The 6,283-nt window shown below is 39.8% G+C and overlaps 1 long non-coding RNA gene and 1 pseudogene across 2 annotated transcripts in view; one reads left to right on the top strand and one right to left on the bottom strand.

The window, feature by feature from the left end:
• Nucleotides 1-6,283, bottom strand: part of LOC114319201 (alcohol dehydrogenase class-3-like) — a 59,697-nt pseudogene that overhangs the window by 44,609 nt on the left and 8,805 nt on the right. The gene's annotated exons all lie outside the window — the stretch shown is intronic.
• Nucleotides 91-5,564, top strand: LOC145804060 (uncharacterized). Its single transcript, XR_014345632.1, has 2 exons — nucleotides 91-527; nucleotides 5,289-5,564. It is a non-coding gene; the product is annotated as an uncharacterized LOC145804060 (long non-coding RNA).

Raw genomic sequence — 6,283 nt, 5'->3', positions numbered from 1 at the left:
AAGGAGGTTTCAGAGTTGGGTTTGGGTAGGAAGGATAGCCCAATTATTTTGGCCTCACGGGTTAAAGCTTCTGAGTCTGTCGGTGTCGATGGGCCTCAAGGACTTTCAGCGACTGAGGACAGGAGTAGACCCTCGTCTTCTGAAGCATCAGAACCAGTCGATTGCGATCGTCCTAGGTAGTCGATCACTCGCGAAGACCTTAGCATAGAGGAAGCACAACTAGGGCTGAAAGATATTGTGGATAGATCATGTAGGGATTTTCAGAGATTAAATGCAATGGCTAAGGACTTGCTGGAGATTAATTTGGCTTCGGAAAAAATGGTTCAGGACTTGGAAGAGGGTCATTTTGACACGCATGAGGTTTTGCAAGCTCTGGAAGACTATGGATCATCTAAGAGTTCAGATTCACAAACTGAAGGGGACAGTATGGAGGATGAGCACAGGATTGGACTCTCCATGATCTTTTCAATGTTGATTGTACTACTGATGGTGAAGATATCGAGCAGGTTTCTGACTCTCTGAATCAAGTCAGTCCTTCATTTTACCAAGTTTTAACATTGTCATCTTCGCTCAAGGGGGTACAAGCTATTCAAGTTTCTTCTATTTCTATTTATGGGGAAGGGGCTAAGGTTGGGGATTCTTCGGTTCATTCTTCTAAGTTGATTTGTCCTGTTCTTCAGATCTCATCAGGGGATATTCATGAACAAGGGGTTAACACAGATACCTTAAGGGCCATTGTGAATGATTCTACTGTTGTGTCTGAGTCTTTACAAGCTAATAGTACTCAGGGCCATGTGTATGACAATCAAGGAGGGATCTCAGGTAATCATGTTAACAAGAGGGGCCAGGTTTTTAGCAACGAGGTTGAAGAAACAGAGAGTTGGTTGAAGGAATTAAGTAAGTATGAGACTTGCCCAATTGAGAAGAAGGAGGTGTCTTCTTTTATGCAGTTACTTCAAGTTATGGGCTTGTCATTAGTTAAAATCAAGGGGACTTCTGGATCATTCAGTAAGAACATTAGGTTTACAAGGGAGAAAGATGGTAAAAACGTAGGAGAGAGCACCAAAAAAGGGGTAAGGGAACTTAGGAATTTAGCAAGTTCGATTAATTATGAGAGGCGCCGGGAGGTAACTACAGGTGAACATGTTTCCTAATAAAGATTATTAGTTGGAATGTGAGGGGGTTGGGTTCTCGGAGAAAGAGAGGTGTTATTAAAGATTTAGCAAGTTCATGAAGAGTCTTTGGGGTGTTAGGCATAGGAATTGGGCTTGTTTGCCTTCAGTGGGCAGATCAAGAGGCATTTTGGTGATGTGAGATGAGAGTTGTTTCTTAATGTGAAACTATAGTGGGGGAGTTTTCACTGTCAGTTAGGTTTAGAAATTTTATCAATACAGAGTGATGGTTGACAGGGGTTTATGGTCCTAATAGACTGTCTAGGAGAAAGGATTTGTGGAATGAGCTATATGAGTTATCTGGGCCGTGTTTCCCTAATTAGTGTTTAGAGGGAGATTTTAATATGGTTAGGAAAAGCTCAGAAAAACTCAATGGAATTCGAACCACTAGGGACATGAGGGACTTTGATTTGGTTATCAAAGATTGTGAGTTGGTGGGCCCTCATTTGTGTAATACTAGATTTACATGGTCTAATTTGCAAGAGAATTTGGTGTGTTGTAGATTGGATAGATTTTTGTTCTCCTTGAGGTGGAAAGGTTTTTTCCCCAATTTAAGGCAGGAATCATTACCGAGATTAACGTCAAATCATTGTCCTATTATGATTGAAAGTTGTCTAGTAAAGTGGGGCCCAACACCTTTTAGATTCGAAAACATGTAGTTGGAGCATCTATCTTTTAAAAGAAAGTTTGAGGAGTGATGGGCCAATGCTAGTTTTTATGGATGGGAGGGTTTTAAGTTTATGAAAAAGTTGAAGATGGTCAAGGAGAATGTGAAGTGTTGGAATAGAGAGGTTTTTGGGAATTTGGAGTTATCAAAGAAGGAGGTGTCGTGCAGAATCAAAGAGTTAGATGTATTGGAGGTGCAGGGGGGATGGCTAAGTCCTTTAAGAGGGAGAGATCTCAGTTGAGATTGAAATTGGAAGAGTTAGTTTTTAGGGAGCAAATTTCTTGGTCTCAAAAAGCAAAGGTTAAATGGTTGAAGGAAGGGGATGTGAATTCAAAAAAATTTCAAAGGGTGGCAGATGGGAAAAGAAAGAAGTTCATCAAGAGATTAGAAATAAGCCCAGGAGTAGTGGTGGAACGGGAGAATCAGATTGTCAATGGAATTTATGACTTTTATTCCAAGCTTTACTCAAAGGAGGAGATGACTAGACCGAGGAATGAAGGTCTTGAATGGGGACTTATTGATCAAACAGTTGCAGCATGTCTTGAAAGACCATTTGATGAAACAGAAATTTGGGAGGTAGTTTTTGATTGTGAGAGAGACAAAGCTCCAGGTCTGAACGGTTTTTCCATGGCTGTCTTTCAGGACTGTTGGGAGGTGGTAAAACAGGATTTGTTGGGAGTTTTTTTTGGAATTTTATGAGTCAGGGGTTGTTAATTTGAGCTCAAATACCACATTCATTTGTTTAATTCCTAAGAAAGCGAATGCGGTAAGAATTGGAGATTTCAAGCCCATTAGTTTGGTCACATCCCTTTATAAGATTTTGGGAAAGGTTTTATGAAAGAGACTTAGAATTTCATTGGGGGAGACTGTGTCGATGGCGCAGGGGGCTTTTGTGAAACGAAGGCAAATCTTAGATGTGGTTCTAGTGGCGAATGAAATAGTGGAGGAATATAGAAGTTCAAGAAATGAGGGAATTCTTTTTAAGGTGGATTTCAATAAGGCATATGATCACATGGATTGGCAATTTTTGGGTTTTGTACTGAACAAGAAGGGTTATGGTGGGTGGTGGAGATCTTGGATTAGGGGATGTTTGTCGACGTACAATATGTTTGTTTTAGTTAATGGTAAATCAGGGGAATATTTCAAGGCTTCGCGAGGATTACGACGAGGGGACCCATTATGTCATTTCCTTTTTATTTTGGTGGCAGATATACTGGGCAAGATGGTTGATAGAGCTAGAGAAGTAGGTCTTTTTGCGGGATTGGAGGTAGGGGGGATAGAGTTAGTGTCACACATTTACAGTATGCGGATGATATTATTTTTTTCTCAACAGGGGATGAAAGTCAGATAGTTAATCTTTATTCGATTTTGAGACTTTTCAGGATAATATCGAGGCTTAAGGTTAATTTGGAGAAAAGTAGTATGATGGGCATTAATATACAGCAAGACCTGCTTCGGAATTGTAATAACCCTCATCACTGATTACTGATAACCCTACTGATTACTGCTAAACTAAGACTGAATATGATAAGTAATTGAATCGACTGAAATACTGAACTGACTGATTGAATGTACTAGTTTAAAAGCATTTCTATCTGTTTGACTGTTAGATTATCTGTCCATGTTTTATGCTTTAAACTGCAAAATGAAGGCCTTGTCGGCGGTCGAATCCGAAATTGATCGATGTTTTATTATCATTAGAATTTATAAGATTTTATGGCATATTTATCTGAAATGTGATTTAGTATGATTAAATTAGATTAAAATAAGATAAATTGCATAATTGGCTCTAATTACCAAACTGCCACTTAGTGGGCCAAGTCTTAAGCCTTTAGTTGATTCACATATGCGAGCCTTAACACATTTAATCAGCCATTTGAGAGACATAAACCGACTATAGAGAGAGAGGGACCTAGAAGAGTTGGTTTTCATTTTGTTTTGCTTGGTTTTGCTTGGAAATTAAGAAGATTAAAGGAGTTCTTGCTTGATTGAGCTTCTAGACTTGTAATTGGGGGACCCAAGGTAGAAAATTCAACCTTTTATTGATGAATTTAAGTTTGTTCTTGCATGGTTCATGGTCCATTTGAGGGTGGAGTCTAGAATTGGTGCTAAATTGTAGAATGGAAGCTTAATCTTTGCATGCATGTTTATATCCTTGCATTTGGATGTTGATTTCATGGCAATTGGGGCATGCATGTTCATGTTTATGTTAAAGTCCATGATTTCATCTTGCTTTTGGATGAATTGGCTCAGTAGAGCAAGTATTTAAAGCTTGAAAGTGGTTTAAAGTCTTGCATGTTACACATTCATCATGTTCTTGAAGTGTTGTTTGAAATTGGGTTTAATTCCCTCACCTTTGGGCTTTGATTTTACAAATTGAGCTTTGAATCATGTCATACTATATATTTACAAGTGTTTTTCAGGAAATGGACCCAAATGAATCGAATTTGTTACATTTGAAGTTGAATTTGAGCTTGAGGTTCAAATCTGGGAATTCCAGATTTTGAACTCACGATCGAGCGGGGTGACTGGCGCTCGAGCGTAAAATTCATGCTTCCAGCACTTTACACTGTTTTACAGTCCGCTCGAGCGGGGTATTGGACGCTCGAGCGAGGACTTGTGCCACACGATCGAGCGGGTATCGAGCGCCCAATCGAGCGTGATTTTCACACATCCAGCACTTTTGACTGTTTTGCAGTATGCTTGAGCGGGTAAGTCTACGCTCGAGCGGAAACCTTTGTTTGCATGTCCGCTCGAGCGGGGAATCCCACGCTCGAGCGAGACCCCTGTTTTCTGAAAATTCTGAAAATGCTTTCTAAGTGCATCTTTGCATCCTCATTCCATTCTAGGCATTCTTAGGCCTAGTTTAAGGTATCTCGATGAGGATATTGATGTAGAACCACACCGAGTCAAGATAGGGATTAAGTTATATTTTCCCAACTGTATAGCTTAGTGTGTGTTCACTCTGTAACTGTGTAGGGTTGGCATCTGAGGACGCGCTCTAGCTTAACTGTAGCCCAGAACTCTGTGAGTAACAACTGTGTAAAGATATGTTCAAATATGATTATCTTCTGAACAATTGAACTGTACTATTTTATGGAATGATATTGTTACTGAATGAATGATGTCCTAATTGTGAACTGTATTGTGGCATCCTTAGCAACCTACTGTTACTGTATTGTACTGCTACTGTCACAGAGATCTCTGTCGGTTCCCATGTTGGAACCACTATTGTTTACTGATATAATGGCCATCAACTGACTGTTCAGTCTGATAAGACCTACTGTACTGTTTTGCTACTGGATGTACCACATATGACTGTAATGACTGAATAACTGATATACTGATTGAAATGATTGTTTTCAATACTGTAAGGACATTCATTCTTAACCTCTTTACGCATTATGTTATTCACTAGGCTTTAGCTCACTGCTCATATATATATGTAGGTATTCAGGCACCAGACCGTTGCTAGAAGCGTCGGGGTAAACTCTAGTTTTGTCAAGCCAACCACTGTGCCCCACTGCGAGGTTCCAAGTCTGTTCAAGCTAAGGCTACGGGGTGTTTTAGTTTCCCCCTTTCTGTTCTGTTTTTGTATAGACTGTATACACTGTACTGTACTGTTTAATAGGGATTAAGTCCTTGTCCTGAATGATTGTATACATTGTACATACTGTCTTGATACTGATTGTATATAGATATATGTATGAAAAATCTTTTTGCATACAGACTGTCACAACTCATTGGACATTGTCTATTTACTGTTTTGGCTTCTGCCAGCCCCTGTACTCTGTTTTACTATTCTACTGTTAAGCAGGCCTTCGGTAATCACGGATTACTGGCCGGTTACGGTGCTAAACCCATAGGGGCGGGTTTGGGTCGTGAGGAATATGGCGACTCTTGTAGGATGTGGTATAGAGGCACTTCTATTTAAGTATTTAGGTCTTCCATTGGGGGGTAATCCTAGAAGTGAAGCTTTTTGGAATCCAGTTGTAGAGAAGATTGGTAAGAGGTTGGAAGGATGGAGTAAGGCTTTATTGTCATGCGAGGGTAGATACACTTTGGTTAAGTCAATTTTGAACGGTATTCCTATTTATATTTTATCTTTGTTCAAGATACCGGCTAAAGTGGCAAAGGCATTAGAAAAGTTGATGAGAGATTTTCTTTGGAGGGAAAGAGGGATCACCTGGTGAGTTGGGATTTAGTTTTGTTGCCTAAGGAAAAAAAGGGTTTGGCTATTGGTAACATTTTGGCTAGGAACATAGCCCTTCTTGGTAAATGGCTATAGAGATTTCCACTTGAGAGTGATTCACTATGGCATTTGGTTATTAGAAGTATGGGACTCAAAACAATAGTAGCGACTCATGGGTGGTTCTGAGGGATAACTGTCGTGCTCCTTGGAAACCAATTTCGCATATCTACACCTGTTAATCTCGTCATCTTT

Source organism: Camellia sinensis, chromosome 12 (genome assembly GCF_055761805.1).
Source record: "Camellia sinensis isolate YWXY chromosome 12, ASM5576180v1, whole genome shotgun sequence".
Taxonomy (NCBI): domain Eukaryota; kingdom Viridiplantae; phylum Streptophyta; class Magnoliopsida; order Ericales; family Theaceae; genus Camellia; species Camellia sinensis.
The sequence above is the reverse complement of the archived record's forward strand: the minus strand, read 5'-3'. Positions and strand labels throughout refer to the sequence as shown.